The 19,842-nt window shown below is 48.1% G+C and overlaps 1 long non-coding RNA gene and 1 other non-coding gene across 2 annotated transcripts in view; one reads left to right on the top strand and one right to left on the bottom strand.

The window, feature by feature from the left end:
* The window catches only part of LOC132591024 (uncharacterized), a 226,366-nt gene extending 210,931 nt beyond the window's left edge, over positions 1-15,435 (top strand). The window contains exon 3 of the long non-coding RNA XR_009556799.1: positions 15,345-15,435. This is a non-coding gene — a long non-coding RNA (uncharacterized LOC132591024). The remainder of the gene's footprint in view (positions 1-15,344) is intronic.
* TRNAT-CGU (transfer RNA threonine (anticodon CGU)) lies at positions 6,424-6,495 on the bottom strand. Its single transcript has one exon. It is a non-coding gene; the product is annotated as a tRNA-Thr (tRNA).
* Positions 15,436-19,842: the final 4,407 nt, after the last annotated feature.

The following is a 19,842-nucleotide window of genomic DNA, read 5'->3' as shown; positions in this document are numbered from 1 at the left end:
TCTTTTGTGACACAGAGTGTTGGACTGGATGGGCCACTGGCCTGATTCAACATGGCTTCTCTTATGTTGTTATGTGACACAGAATGTTGGACTGGAGGGGCCATTGGCCTGATCCAACATGGCTTCTCTTATGTTCTTATGTGTGGGGCAGTGATGCTCTGTATTCTTGGTGCTTGGGGGGGCAACAGTGTGAGGGCTTCTAGTGTCCTGGCTCCGCTGGTGGACCTCCTGATGGCATCTGGGTTTTTTTGGCTACTGTGTGATACAGAGTGTTGGACTGGAGGGGCCATTGGCCTGATCCAACATGGCTTCTCTTATATTCTTTTGTGACACAGAGTGTTGGACTGGATGGGCCATTGGCCTGATTCAACATGGCTTCTCTTATGTTGTTATGTGACACAGAATGTTGGACTGGAGGGGCCATTGGCCTGATCCAACATAGCTTCTCTTATGTTCTTTTGTGACACAGAGTGTTGGACTGGATGGGCCATTCGCCTGATCCAACATAGCTTCTCTGATGTTCTTATGTGACACAGAGTGTTGGACTGAAGGGGCCATTGGCCTGATCCAACATAGCTTCTCTTATGTTCTTTTGTGACACAGAGTGTTGGACTGGATGGGCCATTCGCCTGATCCAACATAGCTTCTCTGATGTTCTTATGTGACACAGAGTGTTGGACTGAAGGGGCCATTGGCCTGATCCAACATGTCTTCTCTTATGTTCTTATGTGACACAGAGTGTTGGACTGGATGGGCCATTGGCCTGATCCAACAGGGCTTCTCTTAGGTTCTTTTGTGACACAGAGTGTTGGACTGGATGGGCCATTCGCCTGATCCAACATGGCTTCTCTTATGTTCTTATGTGACACAGAGTGTTGGACTGGATGGGCCATTGGCCTGATCCAACATAGCTTCTCTTATGTTCTTTTGTGACACAGAGTGTTGGACTGGATGGGCCATTCGCCTGATCCAACATGGCTTCTCTTATGTTCTTATGTGACACAGAGTGTTGGACTGAAGGGGCCATTGGCCTGATCCAACATGTCTTCTCTTATGTTCTTATGTGACACAGAGTGTTGGACTGGATGGGCCATTGGCCTGATCCAACATGGTTTCTTTTATGTTCTTAAATTCTCCAGGTATTTCCCAAATTCTCCAGGTGGACGCCTGCAGCATATTTTCAAGAACACGCTTATTGTTGAAATGTGAATAATTTTTTGCAACAATTACTATGCTATAGTGTGTTGAATGATAACACATTACTGAAGTATTCAGTGTTTTCAGGTATAAATAACTTGACGTCCTGATATGCTGGCTGTTTTGCGTGCTGCGGCTGTACAAAAGCTTTTGTTCCCGAACAGCGGTTTCTTTTGTTTACTGCAGAATTTAGTTTCTACCTTTCATTTTTTAATTTTCCCTGTGTCTTAGAGTAAGGATACATAAGTTACATGCTAAGGTAGCGAAGTGTACAGCACTTTCCCCCAAGTATTTTTTTTTTACAGGTTTTTTTTTTTTCAATAGCGAAAGGAAATGAAGACACCAGTTTGGTGTAGTGGTTAAGAATGGGGGACTGGGTTTGATTCCCCACTGGGTTTGATTCCCCACTCCTTCACATGCAGCTAGCTGGGTTACCTTGAGTCAGTCCCAGTTCTGGGCAGAGCTGTTCTCTCAAGAGCAGTTCTTTCAGCGCTCTCTCAGCCCCACCCACCTCACAGGGTGTCTGTTGTGCGGGGGGGGGGGAAGGGAAAGGAGATTGTAAGCCGCTCTGAGATTTGGATTGGAGGGTGGGATATAAATCCACTATCTTCTTCATCTTGAATGTCTCTTGCCTTAAAAATCCTCAATGGCAGGGGAAAAAAAAGTTTGGTGTAGGGGTTTAAGTGTGCGGACTCTTATCTGGGAGAATCGGGTTTGATTCCCCACTCCTCCACTTGCAGCTGCTGGAATGGCCTTGGGTGAGCCAGAGCTGTCTTATCTGGGAGAACCGGGTTTGATTCCCCCACTCCTCCACTTGCAGCTGCTGGAATGGCCTTGGGTCAGCCATAGCTCTCTTATCTGGGAGAACCGGGTTTGATTCCCCCACTCCTCCACTTGCACCAGCTGGAATGGCCTTGGGTCAGCCAGAGCTCTCTTATCTGGGAAAACCGCGTTTGATTCCCCAGTCCTCCGCTTGCACCTGCTGGAATGGCCTTGGGTCAGCCACAGCTCTCTTATCTGGGAGAACCAGGTTTGATTCCCCACTCTTCCACTGGCAGCTGCTGGAATGGCCTTGGGTCAGCCAGAGCTCTCTTATCTGGGAGAACCAGATTTGATTCCCCACTCCTCCACTTGCAGCTGCTGGAATGGCCTTGGGTTAGCCATAGCTATCACATGAGTTGTCCTTGAAAGGGCAGCTGCTGTGAGAGCCCTCTCAGCCCCACCTACCTCTCAGGGTGTCTGTTGTGTGGGAGGAAGGTAAAGGAGATTGTGAGCCCCTCTGAAACTCTTCGGAGTGGAGGGCGGGATATAAATCCAATACCTTCTTCTACCTCACAGGGTGTCTGTTGTGGGAGGGGGGGGGGGGTAAAGGAGATTGTGAGCCGCTCTGAGACTCTTCGAAGTGGAGGGTGGGATATAAATCCAATACCTTCATCTACCTCACAGGGTGTCTGTGGTGGGGGGGGGAAGGTAAAGGAGATTGTGAGCCGCTCTGAGACTCTTCGGAGTGGAGGGCGGGATATAAATCCAATATCTTCTTCTACCTCACAGGGTGTCTGTTATGGGGCAGGAAGGTAAAGGAGATTGTGAGCCGCTCTGAGACTCTTCGGAGTGGAGGGCGGGATATAAATCCAATATCTTCATCTACCTCACAGGGTGTCTGTTGTGGGGAGGAAGGGAAAGGAGATTGTGAGCCGCTCTGAGACTCTTCGGAGTGGAGGGCAGGATATAAATCCAATATCTTCATCTACCTCACAGGGTGTCTGTTGTGGGGGAGGAAAGGAAAGGAGATTGTGAGCCGCTCTGAGACTCTTCGGAGTGGAGGGCGGGATATAAATCCAATATCTTCTTCTACCTCAGAGGGTGTCTGTTATGGGGCAGGAAGGTAAAGGAGATTGTGAGCCGCTCTGAGACTCTTTGGAGTGGAGGGAGGGATATAAAGCCAATATCTTCTTCTATCTCACAGAGTGTCTGTTGGGGGGGAGGAAGGGAAAGGAGATTGTGAGCCGCTCTGAGACTCTTTGGAGTGGAGGGCGGGATATAAATCCACTATCTTCATCTACCTCACAGGGTGTCTGTTGTGGGGGAGGAAGATAAAGGAGATTGTGAGCTGCTCTGAGACTCTGAATTTTGGAGTGGAGAGCGGAATATAAATCCAATATCATCTTCTTTTCCTGGATTCCCTCCTAAGACATTTTATAAATGATGATTGTGTAGAGCAGGCACACTCTTAACAGAATTTCCAAGAGAATGGACTTTTTCGGTAAGGGGTGGAAAGCTGTGGCAGTTACTTTTTGAAGAGAGAGATCTGTTTGATGTTCCTTTTTATCTCTCCCTCTTTTTTTTCCTTTTTTTTAAAGTCGGTCTTCAGCTCTATGCTACAAAAGGTTACACCTGCACAGCCTTTTGGTGCAGAATTTTAAATCCGCCCAAGTCAGGGAATTGAGACTTATGGCCCGTGTGGCAGACGTAATGGCCACGGCGTGTGTGTGTATATATATAGTGGTGTAAACTTAATGACTCCATAAATACTGTAACAAAAAATACTGCAGATGAGCGAGACTGCCAAGATTCGACTGCAGGGAGGGCCATAAACTCTGCACGTACGACATGTAAATCTTGGGTTGTAACATTGCCCGGTGTGGATTATTTTGCAGTTATTCTGGCAGGCACCTCTGCTTTGAAGAAGGATTTATTCTGCAGATACTTGCTGCGCTTCCACACGCACTGTATAATGCACTCCCAGTCCACTTCCAACACACGTAACCATCACGTGGAAGGAGACTTTGGCTATTTCGTGCAGTAGAAGGCAGCTGCAAAGTGCACTGAAAATTATCTCGGCAACAAAGCAAAATACAATCACTTATTACAACAATCCAGCTTATCCCTCTTACTCATAACCTTTAACATAGCCTTTCCCTCCTATATTGTAGAAATTTAATTACATACCCTTATCTTTCTCAAATCCACGCATCATCATTTTTTCTTTTTGCATGCAGAAAGTCAATTAGGGGCTTCCAAGTAGATAACGTTTTTTCTTTACTTAAAGAAGTAAGTTCAGCCATTTCCACTAATTCTAACATCTTTAACTACCAATCTTCTACTGTAGGTATTTTTGTAGATTTCCAATTATGTGCATAGAAACCTTGCTGCTGCAGTCATCTATAGAAAAAAGGTTGTATGACTGTTTTGTCTCTGTCAGTCCCAACAAAAAAGCTTCTTTTGTTTGCACATTCATTTTCAAAATTCACTGTATTTGCATCAATATTTTTTTGGCTTTATCACAAGTCCACCACATATGATCAAATGTTCCTTCACGTTGTTCAAATTTCCAACCTTTAAAGGGTTTTTTTGTACATTCTGGCCAATTTATCTGGTGTCATATATCAACGAAACATCATCTTATGGATATTTTTTTCTTTAAGATTAACGTATAGTAATTTGAACTTTGGTCCCATCAACCATAATCTTTCCCACTGCTCTATTAGTATATCATGTCCAAAATTCTTAGCCCATTTTATCATGCAGTTTGGCAGCTGTTAAGGACGTAAGAACATAAGAGAAGCCATGTTGGATCAGGCCAATGGTCCATTCAGTCACACAGGGGCCAAAAAACCCCAGGTGCCATCAGGAGGTCCACCAGTGAGGCCAGGACACTAGAAGCCCTCCCACTGTGCCCCCCCCCCCACAAGCACCAAGGATACAGAGCATCACTGCCCCAGACAGAGAGTTCCAACAATACGCTGTGGCTAATAGCCACTGATGGACCTCTGCTCTAGATGTTTATCCATTCCCCTCTTGCAGCTGTCTGTGCTTGTAGCCGCCACCACCTGCTGTGGCAGTGAATTCCACATGTTAATCACCCTTTGGGTGAAGAAGGACTTCTTTTAATCCGTTCTAACCCGACTCCTCAGTAATTTCATTGAATGTCCACGAGTTCTCGTATTGTGAGAAAGGGAGAAAAGGACTTTTTTTCTCTGCCTTCTCTATCCCATGCATAATCTTGTGAACCTCTATCATGTCACCCCTCAGTCGACGTTTCTCCAAGCTAAAGAGTCCCAAGCGTTTTAACTTTTCTTCATAGGGAAAGTGCTCCAGCCCTTTAATCATTCTAGTTGCCCTTCTCTGGACTTTCTCCAATGCTATAATATCCTTTTTGAGGTGCGGCGACCAGAACTGCACACAGTACTCCAAATGAGACCGCACCATCGGTTTATACAGGGGCATGATGATACTGGCTGATTTGTTTTCAATTCCCTTCCTAATAATTCCCAGCATAACATTGGCCTTTTTTTTAAATTGCAGTCGCACACTGTTCTTCTTCGGTGTCATATTTCAACAGCAATGTATACATTTCGGCAATAACATGAACATCATCTGTACAGAGGTCTGTTGAACATATGAACATCTGAAGCTGCCTTCTACTGAATCAGACCCCCCTCGGGCCATCAAAGTCAGTATTGTCTGCTTAGACTGGCAGTGGCTCTCCAGGGTCTCAGTCGGAGGTTTTTCATGCCTACTTGCCTGGACCGTTTTTAGCTGGAGATGCTGGGGACTGAACCTGGGAGCTTCTGCTTACCAAGCAGATGCTCTACCACTGAGCCACAGCCCCATTCATGGCTCTCCAGGGTCTCAAGTTGAGGTTCTTTACGCCTACTTGCTTTGACCATTTTTAGTTGGAGATGCCAGGGATTGAACCTGGGACCTTCTGCATACCAAGCAGATGCTCTACCACTGAGCCACAGCCCCATTCATGACTCTCCAGGGTCTCAAGCTGAGGTTCTTTACGCCTACTTGCCTGGACCCTTTTTAGTTGGAGATGCCAGGGATTGAACCTGGGAACTTCTGCTTACCAAGCAGATGCTCTACCACTGAGCCACAGCCCCATTCATGACTCTCCAGGGTCTCAAGCTGAGGTTCTTTACGCCTACTTGCCTGGACCCTTTTTAGTTGGAGATGCCAGGGATTGAACCTGGGACCTTCTGCATACCAAGCAGATGCTCTACCACTGAGCCACAGCCCCATTCATGACTCTCCAGGGTCTCAAGCTGAGGTTTTTCACACCTACTTCCTGGACCCTTTTTAGTTGGAGATGCCAGGGATTGAACATTTGGGACCTTCTGCTTCCCAAGCAGATGCTTTACCACTGAGCCACAGCCCCATTCATGGCTCTCCAGGGTCTCCAGCTGAGGTTATTCACGCCTATTTGTCTGGATCCTTTTTAGTTGGAGATGCCGGGGATTGAACCTGGGACCTTCTGCTTACGAAGCAGATGCTCTACCACTGAGCCACAGCCCCATTCATGGCTCTCCAGGATCTCCAGCTGAGGTTCTTCACGCCTATTTGTTTGGACCCTTTTTAGTCGGAGATGCCGGGGATTGAACCTGGGACCTTCTACTTCCTAAGCAGATGCTCTACCACTGAGCCACAGCCCCATTCATGGCTCTCCAGGGTCTTAAGCTGAGGTTTTTCACGCTTACTTGCCTGTACCCTTTTGAGTTGGAGATGCCGGGGATTGAACCTGGGACCGTCTGCTTCCCGAGCAGATGCTCTACCACTGAGCCACCTTCTCTCCCAAACATTCATGTTTTTCTTCCAGACCATATGAATGTCTGTCCATTTTGTGGTGGAAGTTGGTAACTCCATCTGCACCCCACTTTGCCTGCGCCTTTGTAGATTTTCTTTTTTTGTAAAACAATTTTTATTATTCTGCAATATGTTATATATTGTGTTAATATTAAAAAAATTCAATGCAAGTACGTTGCATTTTCCACCTCCCTCTCCCCCTTTTTGTGACCTCCATCGGTGGTTTTTGTAGATTTTCTTCTGTCCGTCGTCATCTCCCGCTTTGGAAGACTGGCTAACGCAATGCTAACTTTAAAAATGGCAGATCCAAAATGGATAGCCGTGTTCGTCTGAAGCAGTTGAACAAAGTCAAGTGGCACCTTTAAGACCAACTTGGTTGGTTTTAAAGGCGCGACTTGACTCTTGCTTTGTTTAAAAATGGCAGGAAAGCTAATTAAGCACTAATTGTCAAGCCGATTGTTGCCAGGCTTGACATTTGACTTTGTTTACTATCTGGAGGTTAAAAGAGAGAGATTTATGACCTAACGGATTGCTCGCCCATCATAAATATCTACCTTGTTGTAGATGTGGATTATTGTTTTAATACTGAATCGTGCGCCTTCCCAAAAAGTAACTGAGCATGAGAGGAGGAACACGGTGCTGAAAAGATTCCGAATAGTCCAGGAGATGAACCAGGAGTCCAGGTTTTGCCTAATAAAGCTTAATGACTGATTTTTATCTCTGCCGATCAGAGCTGAGAATGCGCTTCATTAAGATAATTAACTGAGCAGTTCCTTAACTGACAGTTGCTAGATGCAAATTCCCAGGTTCTGTGGTTTCCTCTGAATAAAAACTGGGCGGGGGGGGAGGGGAGATGATTTCTGGTTCTCTTTAATCATCTTTATTAGTAAGGTAATAGGCAGAAGGGCTATTGCGTTTTGAAAAGGCAGCTCTGTGCCCGGAGCTGTGGCATTTCGGTACTGACGATGCTGCTGGCGCCCCAGGCGGAAAGGACGTCTGAGACCGCATACGTTGGTCTTGCGGGAGAGACTCAGATTTAAAGCTGATTTTTTGTTTAGAAGGCCCAAGTTGCATCGGGCAGAACATCGGCTTGGAAATTGCTCTGCAGGAGAAGACTTAGCTGCAGGGGCCCGATCCAGATGCAACTCTCTGTCTGCGGCAGCAGTGCTCTGTATTCTTGGTGCTGGGGGAGGGGGACAGTGGGAGGGTTTCTAGTGTCCTGGCCCCACTGACAGACCTCCTGGTGGAAGCTGGGGTTTTTTGGCCACTGTGTGACACAGAGTGTTGGTCTGGATGGGCCCTTGGCCTGATCCAACAGGGCTTCTCTTATGTTCTTATGTGACACAGAGTGTTGGACTGGATGGGCCCTTGGCCTGATCCAACATGGCTTCTCTTATGTGACACAGAGTGTTGGACTGGATGGGCCCTTGGCCTGATCCAACATGGCTTCTCTTATGTTCTTATGTGACACAGAGTGTTGGACTGGATGGGCCACTGGCCTGATCCAATATGGCTTCTCTTATGTTCTTATGTGACACAGAGTGTTGGACTGGATGGGCCACTGGCCTGATCCAATATGGCTTCTCTTATGTTCTTATGTGACACAGAGTGTTGGACTGGATGGGCCCTTGGCCTGATCCAACATGGCTTCTCTTATGTGACACAGAGTGTTGGACTGGATGGGCCACTGGCCTGATCCAATATGGCTTCTCTTATATTCTTATGTGACACAGAGTGTTGGACTGGATGGGCCACTGGCCTGATCCAACATGGCTTCTCTTATATTCTTATGTGACACAGAGTGTTGGACTGGATGGGCCACTGGCCTGATCCAACAGGGCTTCCCTTATGTTCTTATGTGACACAGAGTGTTGGACTGGATGGGCCATTGGCCTGATCCAACATGGCTTCTCTTATGTTCTTATGTGACACAAAGAGTTGGACTGGATGGGCCATTGGCCTGATCCAACATGGCTTCTCTTATGTTCTTATGTGACACAGAGTGTTGGACTGGATGGGCCACTGGCCTGATCCAACAGGGCTTCTCTTATGTTCTTATGTGACACAGAGTGTTGGACTGGATGGGCCTTGGCCTGATCCAACATGGCTTCTCTTATGTTCTTCTGTGACACAGAGTGTTGGACTGGATGGGCCACTGGCCTGATCCAACAGGGCTTCTCATATGTTCTTATGTCCAGGTAGTAGGTGATGTGAAAGACTTCTGCCTGAGACCCTGAAGAGTCACGAGTGGGTCTGCTTCCCCTCCAGAAGGTCCCAGGTTCAACCCCTGGGATCTCAGTTAATAGGACCAGGCAGTAATATATGGCAGGGGTGGGCAACAGTAGCTCTCCAGAAGTTTTTTGCCTACAACTCCCATCAGCCCCAGCCAGCATGGCCAATGGCTGGGGCTGATGGGAGCTGTACATAAGAACATACAAGAAGCCATGTTGGATCAGGCCAGTGGCCCATCCACAGTGACCAATATGTGTGTGTGTGTGTGTGTGTACACACACACACACACATATACTGTGGCTAATAGCCACTGATGGACCTCTGCTCCATATTTTTATTTAAACCCCTCTTGAAGGTGGCTATGGTTGTGGCTGCCACCACCTCCTGTGGCAGTGAATTCCAAATGTCAATCACCCTTTTGGTGAAGAAGTATTTCCTTTTATCCATTTTAATCAAACTGCTCAGCAATTTCATTGAATGCCCACGAGTTCTTGTATTGTGACAAAGGAAGAAAAGGACTTCTTTACCTTCTCTATCCCATGCATAATCTTGTAAACCTCTGTCATGTCACCCCGCAGTCGATGTTTCTCCAAGCTAAAGAGTCCCAAGCGTTTTAACTTTCCTTCATAGGGAAAGTGTTCCAAACCTTTAATCATTCTAGTTGCCCTTTTCTGCACTTCTTCCAATGCTATAATATCTTTTTTGAGGTGCGGTGACCAGAATTGTACACAGTATTCCAAATGAGACCGCACCGTCGATTTATACAGGGGCATGATTTGTTTTCAGTTCCCTTCTTAATAATTCCCAGCATGGCGTTGGCCTTTTTTATTGCAATCGCACACTGTCTTGAAATTTTCAGTGAGTTATCTACCACAACCCCAAGATCTCTCTCTTGGTCAGTCTCTGCCAGTTCACACCCCATCAACTTGTATTTGTAGCTGGGATTCTTGGCCCTAATGTGGATTACTTTTCACTTGGCCACGTTGAACCATCTGCCACATTCACGCCCACTCACCCAGCCTCAACAGATTCCTTTGGAGTGCCTCACAATCCTCTTTGGTTCTCACCACCCTGAACAATTTAGTGTCATCTGCAAACTTGGCCACTTCACTGCTTACTCTCAACTCCAAATCATTAATGAACAAGTTAAAGAGCATGGGACCCAATACTGAGCCCTGTGGCACCCCACTGCTTACGGTCCTCTACTGTGAAGACTACCCATTTATACTCACTTTCTGCTTCCTATTAATTAGCCAGTTTTTGATCCACAAGAGGAGGCAAAAAACATCTGGAGAGCTACTGTTGGCCACCCCTGATAAATGGGAAAGTCCTCTACCTGAAACTGTACTATAATCAATCTTCCCTCTAAGCTTCTGAGCGTTGTGAGCAAAAATTTTACTTTGTGAGCTACTGGCATTAAAGAAGACTGCGGATTTATACCCTGCCCTTCTCTCTGAATCAGAGACTCAGAGCAGCTTCCAATCTCCTACAACTTCTCCCCCCACAACAAACACCCTGTGAGGTAGGGATGGCTGTGAGAGCTCTGACAGAAGCTGCCCTTTCAAGGACAACTCCTGCGATAGCTATGGCTGACCCAAGGCCATTCCAGCCGCCGTAAGTGGAGGAGTGGGGAATCAAACCCGGTTCTCCCTGATAAGAGTCTGCACACTTAAACACTACCCCAAACTAGTTGTGAATTACTGCATAAATTATTGTGCTCTTGGGTCATCCTTCCTGAGCTGAGACAAAAATGTGTCAGCTGGTGGCTAAAAATCTGTGAGCTAGCTCACACTAACTCAGCTTAGAGGGAACACTGGTCAGGGGCCATCCTTCCTGAGGTAAAATAAAAATGTATGAGCTGGAGGCTAAAAATCTGTGAGCTAGCTCACACTAACTCAGCTTAGAGGGAACACTGGTCAGGGGCCATCCTTCCTGAGGTAAAATAAAAATGTATGAGCTGGAGGCTAAAAATCTGTGAGCTAGCTCACACTAACTCAGCTTAGAGGGAACACTGGTCAGGGGCCATCCTTCCTGAGGTAAAATAAAAATGTATGAGCTGGAGGCTAAAAATCTGTGAGCTAGCTCACACTAACTCAGCTTAGAGGGAACACTGGTCAGGGGCCATCCTTCCTGAGGTAAAATAAAAATGTGTGAGCTGGAGGCTAAAAATCTGTGAGCTAGCTCACACTAACTCAGCTTAGAGGGAACACTGGTCAGGGGCCATCCTTCCTGAGGTAAAACAAAAATGTGTGAGATGGAGGCTAAAAATCTGTGAGCTAGCTCAAACTAAGTCAGCTTAGAGGGAACACTGGCCAGGGGCCATCCTTCCTGAGGTAAAACAAAAATGTGTGAGCTGGAGGCTAAAAATCTGTGAGCTAGCTCACACTAACTCAGCTTAGAGGGAACACTGACTATAATATGTCTAATGATGACACAGTATTAAAGAGTTCAGTGTTTTCAATGTAGATATTTTGGTCTGTTGTGACTGAGATCTGCTCCTGTCCGTATGATACGCTTTCTTTTCTACCGTACAACATTTCATTTTCTAATTCCATATTTTATTTTCCCTCCCTCTCAGTAGCAAAGCACGTATTCAGGTAGCACAGGGCGAAGCAGTTCGCACCTCTCTGGGTCTGTTTGCAGTTTTCTGTCTAGAAGGCGAAGGCATTTCAACTTTTAAAATTCTGTTAATGTGTCAATTAGTACAGTTCTGTATGCCAGCCGAGTTATAAATTATGCATTTTGTGTTGTTAAGGCATGAAAGGAAGACCAGGTTTAATGGGAAAGTAAGCACTGTGTATATTTCTAATCCTTTTAAAGGAGAGCTTTTCCCATGATAGTTGCGGAATTCATACAAATGTTACATCCGTAATAGGCTGTAGTTTGCTGGGTTCAGAAGTGGCCTTCTGTCTTACGCGATGCATAAAGCGGTATTGAAAAGTGGATTAGATGGATTCATGGAGGAGAGAGGTCTATCAGTAGTTACTACCGATGGTGACTGAAGAGAACTGCAACATTCAGAGGCACTAATCCTCTGAATCCAAGAACCAGGAGGCAACGTCAGGGGAAGGCCTTGGCCTCCATGCCTTGTTGTTGGCCCTCCAGGGGAACTGGTTGGCCGCACGGTGAGACAGGAGGCTGGACTAGATGGACCCTCAGTGGCCTGACCTAGGAGGGCTCTTCTGATGTTCTTCTCAGGGGAAGGCCTTGGCTTCTCTGCCGTGTTGTTGGCCCTTCAGATGAACTGGTTGGCCACTGCGTGAGACAGGATGCTGGGCTAGATGGACCCTCACTGGTCTGATCCAACAGGGCTCTTCTGAGGTTCTTCTTAGGGGAAGGCCTCGGCCTCTCTGCCTTGTTGTTGGCCCTTCAGAGGAACTGGTGGGCCACTGTGTGAGACAGGAGGCTGGACTAGATGGACCCTCGCTGGTCTGATCCAACAGGGCTCTTCTGATGTTCTTCTCAGGGGAAGGCCTCGGCCTCTCTGCCCTGTTGTTGGCCCTTCAGATGAACTGGTTGGCCACTGCGTGAGACAGGAGGCTGGACTAGATGGACCTTCACTGGTCTGATCCAACAGGGCTCTTCTGAGGTTCTTCTTAGGGGAAGGCCTCGGCCTCTCTGCCTTGTTGTTGGCCCTTCAGAGGAACTAGTGGGCCAGTGTGTGAGACAGGAGGCTGGACTAGATGGACCCTCGCTGGTCTGATCCAACAGGGTTCTTCTGATGTTCTTCTCAGGGGAAGGCCTCGGCCTCTCTGCCCTGTTGTTGGCCCTCCAGAGGAACTGGTTGGCCACTGTGTGAGACAGGATGCTGGACTAGATGGACCCTCACTGGTCTGATCCAACAGGGCTCTTCTGAGGTTCTTCTCAGGGGAAGGCCTCGGCCTCTCTGCCCTGTTGTTGGCCCTCCAGAGGAACTGGTTGGCCACTGTGTGAGACAGGATGCTGGACTAGATGGACCCTCACTGGTCTGACCCAGCAAGACTCTTCTGATGTTCTTCTCAGGGGAAGGCTTCGGCCTCTCTGCCCTGTTGTTGACCCTCCAGAGGAACTGGTTGGCCCCTGTGTGAGGCTGGACTAGAGGGACCCTCACTGGTCTGATCCAGCAGGGCTCTTCTGAGGTTCTCCTCAGGGGAAGGCTTCGGCCTCTCTGCCCTGTTGTTGGCCCTCCAGAGGAACTGGTTGGCCACTGTGTGAGACAGCAGGCTGGACTAGATGGACTTTTCCTGGTCTGATCCAGCAGGGCTCTTTTTTTTGTTCTTAGGTGCATTCCATTTGATCCTGTGAGTCTTAGTTAACAGTGTTAATAGTTTGTGAGGCTGCCAACTCAGGATTCAGAAACTCCTAGAGATTTGGGGGTGGAAATTACGTAGGACAGGATTTAGGGAGGGGAAGGATCTCAGAGAGCCAGTCTGGTGTAGTGGCCTGATCCAACATGGCTTCTCTTATGTTCTTATGTGACACAGAGTATTGGACTGGATGGGCCATTGGCCTGATCCAACGTGGCTTCTCTTATGTTCTTATGTGACACAGAGTGTTGGACTGGATGGGCCACTGGCCTGATCCAACATGGCTTCTCTTATGTTCTTATGTGACACAGAGTGTTGGACTGGATGGGTCATTAGCCTGATCCTACATGGCTTCTCTTATCTTCTTATCACTGGATCCTCTGGCAGTGAGTTTCATATTTTAATCCCTCTCTGTGTAAAGAAGCACTTCCTTTTGTCTGTCCCTAACCTACTGCTCATCAGCTTCATTAGATGTTCTTGAGTTCTTGATGTTTTTAGAGAGGTAGAAAAAATTCTCTTTGTCCTCTCTCTACACCCTATGCATAATTCTATGTGTGTGTGTGAAACCGAATATGAATTTGTTTCTTGCAGAGTTGTTACATGAATGTTGGTATCTTCCGTATATAGTTCACTTATATTACCCAAGGTTTTTTTGGTTCCAGGCTCTTGATCAGGTCATCCATCCTTAATATTGGCTCCCTCTAAGATAATGTTATTCCCAGCTTTTCAGAGGGGTGCAGCTGTATTTATTGAAGAGGGGATTGGATAAATATCTGGAGCTGATGTCCATCAGTATTGTTAGAACTCTGTCTGGAGCAGTGATGCTCTGCATTGTTGGTGCTTGGGGGGGAACAGTGGGAGGGCTTCTAGTGTCCTGGCCGCAGTGATGAACCTCCTGATGGCCCCTGGGTTTTGGCCACTGTGGGACACAGAGTGTTGGACTGGATGGGCCATTGACCTGATCCGACATGGCTTCTCTTAAGTTCCTATGTCTCGGGCAGTGAGGCTCTGTTTTCTTGGTGCTTGGGGGGGCAATAGTGGGAGGACTTGTAGTGTCCTGGCCCCACTGATGGACCTCCTGATGGCACCTGGGTTTTTTTGAGCACTGTGGGACGCAGAGTGTTGGACTGGATGGGCCATTGGCCTGATCCAACATAGCTTCTCTTATGTTGTTATGTCTGGGGCAGTGAAGTTCTATATTTTTGGTGCTTGGAGGGACAACAGTGTGAGGGCTTCTAGTGTCCTGGCCCCACTGATGGACCTCTTGATGGTACCTGGGTTTTTTTGACCACTGTGTGATACAGAGTGTTGGACTGGATGGGCCACTGGCCTGATCCAACAGGGCTTCTCTTATGTTCTTATGTGACACAGAGTGTTGGACTGGAGGGGCCACTGGCCTGATCCAACAGGGCTTCTCTTATGTTCTTATGTGACACAGAGTGTTGGACTGGATGGGCCATTGGCCTGATCCAACAGGGCTTCTCTTATGTTCTTGTGTGACACAGAGTGTTGGACTGGATGGGCCATTGGCCTGATCCAACAGGGCTTCTCTTATGTTCTTATGTGACACAGAATGTTGGACTGGAGGGGCCATTGGCCTGATCCAACAGGGCTTCTCTTATGTTCTTATGTGACACAGAGTGTTGGACTGGATGGGCCATTGGCCTGATCCAACATGGCTCCTCTTACGTTCTGTTATGTTTCAAGCAGTAATTCCCTTTGCATGCCCTGGAAATTTCTTCTTCTTTGCAAACTGGAAGCTAGTTGTAAGGCTCGCGTGTGGGCTGTGGGAAGGATTCACAGGAATGAACTGAAGACTCCAAAATCTAAATTATTAAATAAGCCGCCGAGTTGAAACGTCGAGTAGTAAGCCTTCTTCTTTGGAGCTCGGTGCTGTGAATTGTAATGCTGGAGCGCCAGGATAAAGTACAAGCAAAAAACCTTTTGGCAGAGGGGTGTTGTAAGATAAGGGAAAAAAAACATACGCAACTCCAACAGGATTTGCTTCTCAACCTTCTGTTTTTTTCTCCCTTTCTCTTTCAGAGTCTTCACATCTTTCACAATGAATCCTGTTTATAGCCCCGTTCAACCTGGGGCTCCTTACGGAAACCCGAAAAACATGGCCTACACAGGTAAGGCTGCTTACACCGTGAAACTTAATTTTCAGAGTGCTAGATTGTTTGTACAGCTTCAGACTGCGTTTGGGGGGCGGAGGGGCGGGCTTGCTGGGTCACATGCCCAAGGTTGATGTGGTACGGTCCAGATACAGCTTAAGGCTGTACCGCCAATTCGCCGGTAAGTTGGTTAGCCGGTTAAATTGAGCAGACCTGCCCGAGGTCTTCCACAAAAGTCATTAATCCCGGGAAGGTCGTGTTGTACCTGGTGTTTCCTTGAACACGCCCGTGTTTTGTTCGGTAACAAACTTAGCGTTATTTTTTTGCGTTCGTTATAAATTTTGTCCCCAATTGCCAGCAGCGTAACTTGTCAGCGGCACGCTAAACTCATTGATCTGCCCACAGGTAAAAGCACCAAAATTATAAAATGGGTGGAGGGGGGGGGAATCCTCTCCCATCCGTATGTGGGTGTTTTCTTTATCCTATGATGTGTTTATTGTTCTAACTCCAGAGGGAAAGATTCCATATGAAGAAGTCCTTGGTGAGAAACACACAAGAGTTTCTCCCGTATTTCCTGATGTCCGTTTCCAGGAAACCCCCCTGCCTTGTTCGTTTGGAGTAGTCACAATTTTGACAACGTCTTGTGAGCAGTGTGATAATTAGGAGGATTGTGATCTTGTGATCTCCACCAGTGGCTATTAGCCACAGTGTGTGTGTGTGTGTGTGTGTGTGTGTGTATTTGGCCACTGTGTGACACAGACTGTTGGACTGGATGGGCCATTGGCCTGATCCAACATGGCTTCTCTTATGTTCTTATGTGACACAAAGTGTTGGACTGGAGGGGCCATTGGCCTGATCCAACATGGCTTCTCTTAGGTTCTTATGTGACACAGAGTGTTGGACTGGAGGGGCCATTGGCCTGATCCAACATGGCTTCTCTTATGTTCTTATGTGTGACACAGAGTGTTGGACTGGAGGGGCCATTGGCCTGATCCAACATGGCTTCTCTTATGTTCTTATGTGACACAAAGTGTTGGACTGGAGGGGCCATTGGCCTGATCCAACAGGGCTTCTCTTATGTTCTTATGTGACACAGAGTGTTGGACTGGATGGGCCATTGGCCTGATCCAACATGGCTTCTCTTATGTCTGGGGCAGTGATGGTCTGTCTTCTTGGTGCTTGGGGGGGCAATAGTGGGAGGGCTTCTAGTGTCCTGGCTGCACTGATGGACCTCCTGATGGCACCTGGGGTTTTTGACCTCTGTGTGACATAGAGTGTTGGACTGGATGGGCCATTGACCTGATCTAACATGGCTTCTCTTATGTTCTTTGTGGCCCCTCTGCATTTTTTTTTTTTGTGTGTGTGTGTGTATGCAAACACCAAAGGGACAGTTTATTTCTTCGGCTTATATTCCACCCTTCCCGCTAAAGCAGACTCAGGGCGGCTTACATTTGCATAAAAGCATCGCATTAAAAAAAACAGTAATCGATATAAACCACAAACGTTATATATAAAATACAAGAATATATAAAAGCATAAAACAGCATCAGGTGCCATATTGATCTTAAGAGAGCCATATTGATCTTCAGAGCCAATTTGGTATAGTGGTTAAGTGCGTAGACTCTTATCCGGGAGAACCAGGTTTGATTCCTCACTCCTCCACTTGCAGCTGCTGGAATGGCCTTGGGTCAGCTATAGCTCTGGCAGGTGTTGTCCTTGAAAAGGCAGCTGCTGTGAGAGCCCTCTCCAGCCCCATCCACCTGGCCTGATCCAACAGGGCTTCTCTTATGTTCTTCTGTGACGCAGAGTGTTGGACTGGAGGGGCCACTGGCCTGATCCAACAGGGCTTCTCTTATGTTCTTATGTGACACAGAGTGTTGGACTGGAGGGGCCACTGGCCTGATCCAACATGGCTTCTCTTATGTTCTTATGTGACACAGAGTGTTGGACTGGAGGGGCCACTGGCCTGATCCAACAGGGCTTCTCTTATGTTCTTATGTGACACAGAGTGTTGGACTGGAGGGGCCACTGGCCTGATCCAACAGGGCTTCTCTTATGTTCTTATGTGACACAGAGTGTTGGACTGGAGGGGCCACTGGCCTGATCCAACAGGGCTTCTCTTATGTTCTTATGTGACACAGAGTGTTGGACTGGAGGGGCCACTGGCCTGATCCAACAGGGCTTCTCTTATGTTCTTATTGTGCGTTTGAGGTGGGCCAGATAGTTCAATGTCTGTTGTCGTCGTCAATCTTAATTAGCCAATGCCTGGTGGAAGAGCACCGTCTAGCAGGCCCCGCAGACAGGGCCGGCGTGTGGGAGTTGACCAAGTAGGCGGCAGCCTAGGGGTGCCACATGGCCTAAGGGTGCCACAAGGCTCCCCCTCTCCTCACGTGCTTCCCGATTTGAGACTGGCGGAGGAGGCCCCCAGTGCAGGGTTCTGCCTCGGATGGCAGAAACCCTAGCGCCGGACCTTCCCGCAGAACTGTGGAAGCTCTCACAGGGCCCTAACCTCCTCAGGAAGCTCATTCCACCAGCACAGAGCTACAACAGAAAAGGCCCCAATTCTGCTTGTCATGAGCCTGCCCACCTCGAGGCCGGGGATCAAAAGCAGGTTTTGTGATCCTGTCCGAAGTCCTCTCCGGGGAACCTGCGGGGAAAGGTGGTCCCGAAGGTATGCAGGTCCCTAGTACTGTAGTCCCCTAATTGATGTCCGAGCCCCTCTCCAGTCGGGTAGGGATGCTAGCCTCCTCGGAATCCTCCAGATTTACAGCTCATCTTCAGTTTACAGCGGTCAGTTCCCCAGGAGAAAATGGCTGATTTGAACATATATGAACATATGAAGCTGCCTTATACTGAATCAGACCGTGGGTCCATCAAAGTTAGTATTGTCTACTCAGACTGGCAGCGGCTCTCCAGGGTCTCAAGCTGAGGTTCTTCATGCCTGTTTGCCTGGACCCTTTTTAGTTGGAGATGCTGGGGACTGAACCTGGGACCTTCTGCTTACCAAGCAGATGCTCTACCACTGAGCCACAGCCCCATTCATGGCTCTCCAGGGTCTCAAGCTGAGGTTTTTCACACCTCTTTGCCTGGACCCTTTTTAGTTGGAGATGCCGGGGATTGAACCTGGGACCTTGTGCTTCCCAAGCAGACGCTCTACCACTGAGCCATCATCCCTCCGAGCACAAACTCTATGGCATTGCCCTCCCTTTGAAATCTCTGTCTTCCCAAGGTCCAGCCCCAGATCTCCAGGATTTTCCCAGCCTGGATCTGGCAGTGCTAGCCCCACTCCCTGCCAGAATGGGGGTCGTGGCACTCCTACTGGGGGGGGGGGGAGGGATTACACGTATGCATGCGCCCCTCAGGGAAGGAGGGAGTACTTTCCCGCTCAGTTATCTTCCGATCGATGGTCCTATTCTCTGAAACAAACGTGGCTTAGGTTTATTTAAGAACATCAGAAAAGCCCTGCTGGATCAGACCAGTGGTCCATCTAGTCCAGCCTCCTGTCTCACACAGTGGCCAGCCAGTTCCTCTGGAGAGCCAACAACAGGGCACAGAGGTTGAGGCCTCCATAATAACATTAGAAGAGCCCTGCTGGATCAGACCAGTGAGGGTCCCTCTAGTCCAGCCTCCTGTCTCACACAGTGGCCAACCAGTTCCTCTGGAGGGCCAACAACAGGGCAGAGAGGCCGAGGCCTTCCCCTGACAACCCAAGAAGAGCCCTGCTGGGTCAGACCAGTGGTCCATCTACTCCAGCCTCCTGTCTCACACAGTGGCCAACCAGCTCCTCTGGAGGGCCAACAACAGGGCAGAGAGGCCAAGGCCTTCCCCTGACAACCAAAGAAGAGCCCTGCTGGGTCAGACCCATGGTCCATCTAGTCCAGCCTCCTGTATCACACAGTGGTCAACCAGTTCCTCCAGAGGGCTGGCAACAGGTCAGAGAGTCCAAGGCCTTCCCCTGCAAGGACATCAGAAGAGCCCTGCTGGATCAGACCAGGGAGGGTCCATCTATTCCAGCCTCCTGTCTCACACAGTGGCCACAGTGACACACTCTTCCGTCAGGCATTTTTACGATGATAACATCTGCCGCAGCGGAATTTGCCCATAGGAACACCACCGATGGTGTACCTCTTTATGTTATTGCGATCTTTGGAGCTCTTGGAATGGCTAACCAGCAATCGGTTCGCTGTCTGAAAGCTTGAGACCAGCATAAGTAGACGTTTTTAGAAATGGTTTTTGTGATTTATGTTTTTATTGCTGTCTGATTCTATTTGGTCCCACAATGTAACTGCGCGACCTCAGATTTGTGAGCCGTCCTGAGTCTGCCTCGGCGGGGAGGGTGGGATATAAATCAAATAAATAAAGAAAGAAGTGCCCGGCTGATTCTGGGTGGGTCTTTTTTGCTGGCGAGACCATCGCTCAGTGGTAGA

This window comes from Heteronotia binoei, unplaced genomic scaffold, assembly GCF_032191835.1.
Source record: "Heteronotia binoei isolate CCM8104 ecotype False Entrance Well unplaced genomic scaffold, APGP_CSIRO_Hbin_v1 ptg001312l, whole genome shotgun sequence".
Taxonomy (NCBI): Eukaryota; Metazoa; Chordata; class Lepidosauria; order Squamata; family Gekkonidae; genus Heteronotia; species Heteronotia binoei.
Note: the sequence above shows the minus strand (reverse complement) of the source record. Positions and strands in the feature narration are given on the sequence as shown.